The 10,380-nt window shown below is 35.4% G+C and overlaps 1 long non-coding RNA gene across 1 annotated transcript; it reads left to right on the top strand.

Annotated features, from left to right (window-relative positions):
• The first annotated feature begins 2,890 nt into the window (after window positions 1-2,890).
• Window positions 2,891-9,183, top strand: LOC109197931 (uncharacterized). The gene is made up of 3 exons (XR_002058940.2): window positions 2,891-2,923; window positions 4,147-4,173; window positions 8,399-9,183. It is a non-coding gene; the product is annotated as an uncharacterized LOC109197931 (long non-coding RNA).
• The last annotated feature ends 1,197 nt before the right edge of the window (window positions 9,184-10,380 follow it).

The raw sequence follows: 10,380 nt of genomic DNA, 5'->3' as shown, positions 1-10,380 counted from the left end.
TGCTCTACTCAGTTATGGTGCATTAGAAGTCAAATATCTTCAATAATTCATATTTTCAAGATTAAATTGTCAACACCTTAAGATTCCCCCATCTCTTCTGAACAAAACAGTGTAAGAATGACTGTTCTAGCCCCTACGGTTAGGAAATTATAGCCATTTGTTTGAGGGGAGTCCTCATATGAAAAGTAGACAGCACAAATCCTGTCTCTGTGCTGCGTGTGGTAAAAACAGGTGCACCTGTTTTGGCGGGAAAAAAGTACACAGCCTCTCTGATTGGTGGATCAATTTAGCAGCTCCCAGGCTGCTTGACTGACCTAGAAACTTGCTTGTCTCTCCCTATGTGTGTGTGTGTGTGTGTGTGTGTGTGTGTGTGTGTGTGTGTGTGACAGAGAGAGAGAAAGGAGGGCGAGAGAGAGTTTTTATGGAGCATCTTATTGTATGATAAATTCAATATATTTAGACTGGTTGACTGAATTTGATCCTGTGTGTGTCTCTCTGTGCTTGTGTGTTTCCATATGTCCATATTTGTGATGTTGTGTGACTTTATACTTTTTTTTGCGATTTCTTTTTCATTAACAATTACATTTGAGGGACCCTTAGCATGTCAGCATTTTTTCAGTGTTCATTTTGCTTTTCCAATTTTCTATTTAAGTTATTACTATTGTGCTAGTCATAGCATTTCTGCTGCTTTTCAGTATTTGTGCTAAATACAGCATTTCTGCTAAATCATACTATTTCTGCTATTTTATGAGATTTGTGCAAATACAGCGTTTCTGCTAAATCATATTATTTCTGCTATTTGATAAGATTTGTGCTAAATATAGTATTTCTCCTAAAAAATAGTATTTCTGCCAAATATAGTATTTTTGATTAATTATAGTTTTTCTACCAAATCATAGTACATTTTTTTTTGTTTATGGATTTGTACTTAATATAGTATTTCTGCTTAATTATAGTATTTCTGCCATTTTATAGTATTTGTGCTAAACATAGTATTTCTACTAAATGTATTATTTATGCTTAATCATACTATTTCTATATATTTCTGCCAGGTCCCCAGGCAGCTAATCCTCTGTGAGGACTGACATATAAAATTACATATCAGGGCCTGTACGGCTTCCCAGCCAGCCAATCATATCTGAGGTCTGCCTTTCTTCTCTCGTCATATCTCAGCGACAGATGTACAAAGAGCAATGCAAATCACAGTCAAAGTAACAAAGTACGCTGATTCACCCAGTACAGAATTATGCTTCTAGTCCACCTAGTTTTTTGAGTTACACGACGTTTGTAACTCCAAAAAACATAATACACTACATTTTAACATAATGACTTATATTTATTATGACTTTTAACCATTATTTCAAATTCAAATAATCCTGTTTGAAATATTTATTCAACTTATAGAATTAAATTTCTGGTAGTTGTTTTCTGTTGCAAAGAAATCTAGTATAATATATTTAAATTTACATATATATCTTTCACGTTTTCAGTGCCAATTTTGTGTAATGCCGGAGTTTCCCACTACCGTGAATGCCTCTTTTTTACGTTGCCGGCTCACTCTGCATCTCCGCCCACTCTCTGCTTGATCCTTGTCGGTAAGAATTGCTGCTCAGCTTCTCTTCTCTGAAATTAAATGTCTATAAGCTGTTTGAGTGATTAACCGAGTTGTTGTTTGTGCCTTTAAGCCAGTTGAAGTATAAGTCATATTAAGTAACACAATGGCTGCTTTTTAGTGAAACGTTGTACTTTTAGTATTTAAACAAGTATTGCTAAGCTAGCCCTAACAACCTAAGTGCTAACGCCTAGCGGTCTTAAAGGCCCAGTGTGAAATGAATATGGTTCATTTGATTGTATAATACAGTTATTGTGTTGTTTTATTTGGTTCATTCGGTGTGTTAGTGTTTCTGAGTCTCTTAGGGAAGCTGTCTTTCTCTTCACAAATCAGTCAGTTAAAACGGCCTCATTCTTTAGGTTGTAAGGTAATGAGCCACCATTTTAGAATCACTGATTAGCTACTGAAGCAGCAGGGTCGGCAACTTCAAAGGCGACATTTTACCGCCTCTGACTGAAAGCCACTTAAATGTACCTTTCAAAGTATGCTTCTAGCTCAGATTAACTAACGTACTACGATTTGCCCCTTAAATTTTAGCTGTTTAAAACACATAATATAAGAATATTAACATCTCTTAACAATTAATTTTAGTTTTTTAGTAAATTTTTAAGAACTGTTTAACAAACACTTGTTTGTGCAGGTTGTTTTTTAAATAAAACCTACACCTGCAGCTCTGTTTAACTTCTCAATTTTTTGAAAAATTAATGAAATATAAAAAAGGCCACCTTCAAATAAATAAAATCCAGCAGTGCGCCATTAATATTATTAATGTGATATGTAGATATTTAAAACAACAGCATATTAAATGATACTAAATGATGCTGTGTGCAGGTGATAATATTTTTAGGAAGCAGAATTTGAATGCAGACCAACTCAAATGTTGAAGCCTACAAATATATCACCCAAGCTTTCATTTATGATTGTTGCTGCTTTTAAATTGTGATGTCACAATTTGATAAATTGTGCAGTGCTAGGTGTAGCAAATCATGGCTTATGAAATCTACTGTGTTATCTAATAGCACCAAACTAATAGAGCTATCACATAACTGAGAAATTGTGTGGCTTATTACAAATGGATGAAACCACATTTTACCTTAATGAAGACAGTAATCTTTAATAAGGTCTAGAAAAAAAGAGAAGTATTTTTGTTTATATTCCAGCTGTGGTAAACAAAGAAGTGTACTGAATCTTTGGACTACACAGATTGATGTAGTATTGACTCTGATGCTGATCTGAGTTGTCTCATTCTGTATTTTGTGCTTTGTCTTTTGTTACACAGAGTGAAAGAGATCTTTGGTTTTGCCTTTGCTGGTAAGTAAACAGTGATTGTAACTGAAGCAGTATGAACCTGGCATTGTGTAGCACATTTGACGACTTACATACAGTAGTTTGACTTTTTGTGATATGTTTCCATTTACTGATTGGCAAAAACACAGGATTTGTGACCTGTAGCAGCAAAGCCCCCACACAGGACCTCTGACTGTCCCTGAAAATGTCCCTGAAGTTTAATAGCCCATTTATGTATGATTTTAATTTTTTATGGCTTATTGAATCCAAACAGTTAAATGTCAGATGTCTTTGTCCAGGTGTTCATTTTCTCCTTATGTTTGTGGATTTAAGTAGCAGACAAACAATGAAAGTGTTTTAGGGGAGTCAGTATAAGTGGTTGCTGAACACTTAATATAAATCAATACCTGTGCAGCTGTTGTCTCTCAAATTCTGCTGATGTATTTCATTAAAGTCAGAACACTGTAGAAGTATTTTGCCTGACTCGGTATAAGTAATAGCTTTAACAGTTAAGCAATAATAAAAACGAAGAGAACCAGAGGTGTGAGTGGACATTGTTAGGTACATTACAGCCAGAGTGTCGAATTAGTTTATTACTTATTTGGTGAATATAATGTGTTTTAAAATTAAATAGAAATGTTGCCAAAAAGGGACATTGCAAAATACATAAATATTCCTAGCAACTGGTACAATGAAAGGACTTTTTAGTGTAATATTTTAAGACATTTAATTTGAATCACAAAACATTCTGCACCTCTGTTATTGTAACATGTCAATATTTACATGTATTTTAGGATTTGCATATTCATATCAGACTAACCAAAACATGAGGTTTTCTGTTGCTTCTGATTTAAAGAATTATATTGTATTTAATGTTTTTAACCTAAAAGGACATTAAAAGTTTTGCTTTTTCACACTCTATTAGAACTGACCTGTTGTAGAAAATGTTGGAGCCACAAGGCTTCTGTGTAGGAAATATTTGGTGTATCCTGCACTTGTGCCAACAAATATTGGTGCCTATTCTTTGCATTTCTGTAGTAATGAATGCGTTTATTACACTTGCTATAGCCATGTGAGACCCAGCAGTTCAATTATCTCCTCTTTAGACTACAGTAAACTTAAAAAAGCTTAAAGTAATTGAGGATTTTACTAGTTAATTTATGTCATAGTAAATTGGATTGTGTGTGAAGAGGCTCTACAGTCTGAATCATCAAACAGTAATCTGATGAATTGTTTCCTTTCTCTAGACTGCTGATCTGATCGTCTCAAGTCTGGTAAGTAAAGGTTTTTCTGAGGTGCAGTGCTGGGAAATGTTTCTCATCATAGGAGATTCAGTGTAGTGCTGTGAGTCAGCACAGCTATTGGTGATCATCAAAAGTCATCAAATCCTAGAAAAGTCTGTGTAAACATTTCCAGACCTACAGAAGTCCGTAGGTTATTGTAGCAGTGCATCTTTTTTCACATTAGAGCAGCTCATGAACAGCAGTTTAGGTACAATTAAGTCTTCAAGTAGGGCCTTGTGGATTTCAAAAGCTTCTTTCCCTTCAATAATTAATTGACTGTCTGAAAACTGCTCTTTGAATTAGTCTTTTATAATTAAAGATTTTGTTGATGACTGGAAAAAATCTAAAGCACAGATACAGCACTTATTTCTGTATTTTATGATTAAATGATTTACAAAGAAATTATCATCATACTACATTTTTAATTAGGCCTTTAAATCGGCCATTATAAGTACGTCCTAGATTTAGTGGAGTGCTTATGGCTGTGTATTAAACATGCCCCAAATGTGATTGAAATATGTAGAAACTGCTTTGTAGGAACCATCCATCTCCAAATTTCTCATTTTGCCAAAAGTCATACTGAGTAAAGTATTGTTTACTTTTATGTTAACGGATCTCAAATCCCTGTTTCTGTGTGCCCAGATATTATGATGTACTGTTGTCCCAGGTAAGTACACACAGAAACAGGGATTTGAGAACTTTGGGGATTAAGGAACATGTGATGTGAAATTTTAAGTAGGCGGCCTGCAACTGTCTGCTCTAACCTCAGTGTGTTGGTTTTGTTGGACCATATAATATTTACAGTAAGTTTTTGTAGCAGCACATCTTGGTGTAAGTTTATAGACTCTGTTTGTTTTTATTGTGTTAATAGAAGTTGAATTCAGGCCACCTCAAATGTTAAAGCCTACAAACATTCCATAGAAGCTATCATTTGTGATTGTTGCCTACTTTTAAATTGTGACATCACCATTTGATAAAGTGTGCTGTGCTAGGTGTTGCAAATCATTGGTTACGATATCTACTCTCTTAAGTAATCGAACCTAAATTTTGGAGCATTACATGAGTAAGAAACTTGTGTGGCTTATTGCAAATGGATAAAACTACATATTACCTTTTTATGAAGATGATAATCTTTATTAGGGTGCAGGAAAAAGAAAACAGAGGGGAGTTGTTGTTTGTATTCCAGCTGTGTTTAACAAAGAAGTTTGCGGAATCTTTTTGACTACAGAGAGTGATGCAGTATTGACTCTAATGCTGATTGGAGTTGTCTGATCCTGTATTTTTGTTCTTTGTCTTTTGTTACACAGAGTGAACAGATCTTTGGTTTTGCCTTTGCTGGTAAGTAGACAGTAATGGTAATGTTTAGTAATTTACTTACAGTAGTTTGGCTATTTGTGTCATCTTGCCATTCACTCATGGGCAAAAACAAATAGTCAGGATTTAGAATCTGTAGCAGCAAAGCCCCCACACAGGACCACTGACTGCTCCTGAAAATGTCAATGAAGTTTAATAGCCCATTAATGTCTGATTTTAATTTTTGATGGCTTATCAAGTGCAAACATAGTTAAATGTCAGAGATATCTTTATGCAGTTGTTCGATTTCTCCTTATGTTTGTGGATTTAAGTATCAAGCAAAACTATGAAAGTGCTTTAGGTGAGTATAGGTGGTACCTTAAACACTTAAGAGCACCACAGCTATCGATTTTTATTGTCTCTTTCATTCCACTTATGAATTAGCATGAAGTCGAAACACTAGAAGTATTTTCCCTGAGTGACTGTAGGTGATAGCTTAAACACTTAAGCAATGATAAAATGTAAGAGAAGTACAGTTGTGAGTAGGTATATTAAAGACAATGTTTTAAAATTAAATATAAATGTTGCCAAAAAGGGATATACTGCATAACACATAAATATTGTTAGCAACAAGTACAATGGAATGACTTTTTAGTGTAATATTTTTAAGAAATTTTCATTTAAAAAAATGGTGTGCCACTGTTGTTGTTGTGGTTTTGTGTTGCTTCTGATTTAAATAATTAGTTTGTATTCAACATTTTTAATCTGAAATGAGATTAAAAGTTGTCGTTCTTCACATGTTATTAGAACTGACTTGTGATAGAAAATGTTGGAGCCACAAAGCTTCTGTGTACGAAATATTTGGTATATCCTGCATTTGTGCCAACAAATATTGGTGCCTATTCTTTGCAATTCTGTAGTACGATTGTTTTTATTAAACATGTTAAAGCCATCTGAGACTCTGCAATTAAATTGTGCCCTCTTTAGACTACAGTGAGTTCATAAAGGCTTGAAGAAATGGAGGATTTGACTAGTTATTTAATGTCACAGTAAATTGGATTGTGTATGAAGAGGCTCAATAGTCTGAATCGTTAAACAGTGATCTGATGTTTTGTTTCCTTTGTCTAGACTGCTGATCTGATCGTCTCAAGTCTGGTAAGTATAGGTTTTGTCTAAGGTACAGTGCTGGGAAAAGTCTTTCTTCCTTGCAGATTTATTTTGTTTATGCTTTTTTGTCACATGTTTCAAATCTTCTAACAAGGATGACCTGGATAAATACAAATACAAGCAGTTTTAAAGTGATTATTTCATGTATGAAGCAGAGAAAACCAAACCACAGCTATCTGTTCTCTAATACCCAGCTGTGAAAGCCCTGATAGCAACAACTACCATCAAGCATTTATAGCAGGGGTCCCCAATCTCAGTCCACGAGGGCCGGTGTCCCTGCAGGTTTTAGATCTCACCCTGGGTCAACACACCTGAATCACATGATTAGTTCATTACCAGGCCTCTGGAGAACTTCAAGACATGTTGAGAAGGTAATTTATCCATTTAAATCAGCTGTGATGGATCAAGGACACATCTAAAACCTGCAGGGACACCGGCCCTCGTGGACTGAGATTGGGGACCCCTGATTTATAGTAACTAGTAATGACTGAGTTTTGGTCCACTTTAATTTCTGAGTTGCCTTAATTAAGGTCAAAAATAGTGTTTTGAAATCATTTGAAGGATCTCAATTTCATTAAAGTCGAGATTCTGTTTAGTCACTTGGACTTGCTTGTGTGCTTCAGATCAATTTCCTGTTGCAAATCCCAAGTGTGATTAAACTCAGGACCTGATGAGTTGATGTAGGTCCTGAAGTAGTAAAGGAACTCGGGACCATCACAGTAACGGCACCATGTTTGACTTTAATGCTGGTGTTTTTCTGAAATATTTCTCTCACTTTAGAAGATTCAGTTCAGTACAGTGAGTCCACACAGCTCTTGCTGATCATCAAGATGTTTTTAGGCAAATGTGAGAAAGGTTTTGTGTTCTTTTTGGCCAGTCAATAAATAATTTTGAGTTTAAGGGATATAAAGTGTTTAAAGCAGGAGGCCTGAAACTGTCTGCTGTAACCTCAGTGTGTGGGTTTATTTGGACCATATAATATTTACAGTAAGTTACTCTAGAAGCACGTCTTGGTTTGACTTTATAGACTTAGTTTATTGTTTTAATAGAACGCAAAAATGTCCTTATAACAGTTCCACCGTCATTTGTTAAACATTGTCATTCTGTTCAGTACAATAATTCACTGTAGAACTCTTTAGTATTTAAAGCCCTACATGTACTGTATTTTTGAGATTATAAGGCATAATGTCAATAAACAAGTCTGTTTTTAAGGCAGATTAAGCCAAACAAAACAGTCAGATAAGTCCAACTTTATTCAAGTCATTCACAAACAACTCTCAACACTGTTCAGTTGTAACACATAAAATACAGAACAATACACTCACTTTTTCAGTTCATTCCTCATCCACAAATCCATCAAACTCTTCATGGGTTGATCAGTTTGAAATCTGCTTCATAAGCATGTCTCTTAGCACGTGCCAGGTCCTTGTACACACACCATAATGTTATGTTGAAGCACCGTACGAATTACTCTGAGGGTCCTGACTATGGTAGCCATAATGCTCTGACAATACATCAAGCAGCGCAGCTTTGTAGCTTACCGAAGTCTTACTAAAATATTTGACAGAATTTTGAGCGCTGTGTACCACAGAAATCCAGTTTGAGGTCAGTAAGCATAACCAGAATCGATACACTAGGCACATTGTGTATTTTTGAGAAAATGACAGGATTTTAGGTGTGCCATATAGTCTGAAGAATATGGTAAATCCAAGCATATTGGAAATACGACTAATTCCAGGCCTTTTGTGTCTTACAGGTGACCTGTTGCAGAAGATCCTCTCTCTCTATCATTATAAGCAATTCTGTCTATCCTATCACTCTCCCGACTCTATCTAATTTGACAGCCATTCTATCTTGTATCCCTCTATCCCTACTGCTCTATCTAATTTGACAGCCATTCTATCTTGTATCCCTCTATCCCTACTGCTCTATCTAATTTGACAGCCATTCTATCTTGTATCCCTCTATCTCTACTGCTCTATCTAATTTGACAGCCATTCTATCTTGTATCCCTCTATCTCTACTGCTCTATCTAATTTGACAGCCATTCTATCTTGTATCCCTCTATCCCAAGCACTCTATCTAATTTCAGAAATCCAAGTTTTCAGAAATCCAAGTTTTCAGAATCCAAGTTTTCAGAATCCAAGTTTTCAGAAATCCAAGTACCAGTACTTGATCTATCTGTTTGAGAATTCTGAGAGATCTCTGCTCTCACTGCTCCTTCTTTCCTGTCATTAAACTCTCTCACATTCAGTCAATTTGCTGGAAATTACAATTAGAAAGTTGAATATACAGTAGTAGAATTGCAGTACAGTAGAACTTATAGTAGAAACTACTTATACAGCCCTACATTTGTAGTTTTAACTCGGCATTACACTTTGGAATAAACACTGATAGTTTGGCTTACTGGTGCTATTACTTTGATACATTATATAAAATATACACCTTTTATAAGGTTTATTTGTAATAAGATAATCTGACTATTCTGTAATATATTCAGAGTGCTATATTCACATAAATATTAAATTTGATTCAAATACATTTTTCAAGTCTGTTTCATTGGCTATAACATTTGACTACAAGTTTATAGTATTATTATTTAAGGACAAACCCTTTTTTGTCACTCAGTGTAAGTGTTCAGTTACAGTTGTCATCTAGAGGCTGCCCTGAGAACCCAGACTTCCTGTTTCCTGACTGCTGCAGAACATCCAGCTGAAGAATCCCCATCACCTGTCATCTGATCACCACACCATCACAGCTCCTTATATTTGCTTTAAATTTTAAATATCTTAAAGATTTACACAAAGTCTACTTAAAAGCTAAGAGTTTTATTATAGCCTGTTGATTGATTGTTGAGATTTATTCTGCATATTACATTACAGAAGTATAGACCTATTTGTTATCCAGTCTGGTTTAAAAAAAAAATATAAGAAGTAATAATATACAGTTTTTGAAAAGGTTACAATAAAACAGACCAAAGTGTTTTCAAAGAACTTTAAATAACTTTTATATTGAGTTTGTATTCAAGTCAGCATTTTACATCAATTCTGATAAATCTCTGATTTAATAGTTATTAAAGTCATTAGTTTTTCAGTGTTTACAGGTTGACTTTTGTTTACATTTGTGTATAAATACATATAAGGTCCAGTTTGTACTTCAACAAAATGCCAAGAAAAAGTCAAAGGTCACAGTCCCAGAAGCTTAGATGGCAAAAGCAGAAAGAAGCTCCAGGACCGTCTCATGTACAGGTTACAAACAGTGAAAGTCATCAACAGGTAAATGTCTCTCAGAGCGGTGAGGAGGTAAAGGTGTCTGTTACAAGTATTCCCAGTCCAGAAGTGCAGAGCAGTGCTCAGACAGCCGCAGTGTCTTATGCAGATGTGGTAAAGAGAGGTGTTCGCTCAGCATGTGTGCCAGATGCTAAAGTACAGCAGGTAATCCAGACTGAACCCAAGGTAACTGTGCAAACCCAGCATGATGGAGAAACTCCAGGACCGTCTCATGTACAGGTTAAAAACGTGAAAGTCATCCACGAGTGAGTAGCGTCTGTGCATCCCGAAGCCAGGCCTCTGCTAAGTATGGAAAGTACAGAAATCAGCAATGCATGGCTAACAGTTTGGTTTTCCTGTCATTCTTACACGAGGATGAATTCATTACCAAAGCAGATCTAAACCGTGTGTTGGACAAAGGCCATGCCGTGTATTCAGATGCCAGAAAAAGGTTTGTGAACAGCGTGTT

This window comes from Oreochromis niloticus, unplaced genomic scaffold (assembly GCF_001858045.2).
Source record: "Oreochromis niloticus isolate F11D_XX unplaced genomic scaffold, O_niloticus_UMD_NMBU tig00007369_pilon, whole genome shotgun sequence".
Classification (NCBI taxonomy): domain Eukaryota; kingdom Metazoa; phylum Chordata; class Actinopteri; order Cichliformes; family Cichlidae; genus Oreochromis; species Oreochromis niloticus.
This window is presented reverse-complemented; position numbering and strand designations above follow the sequence as displayed.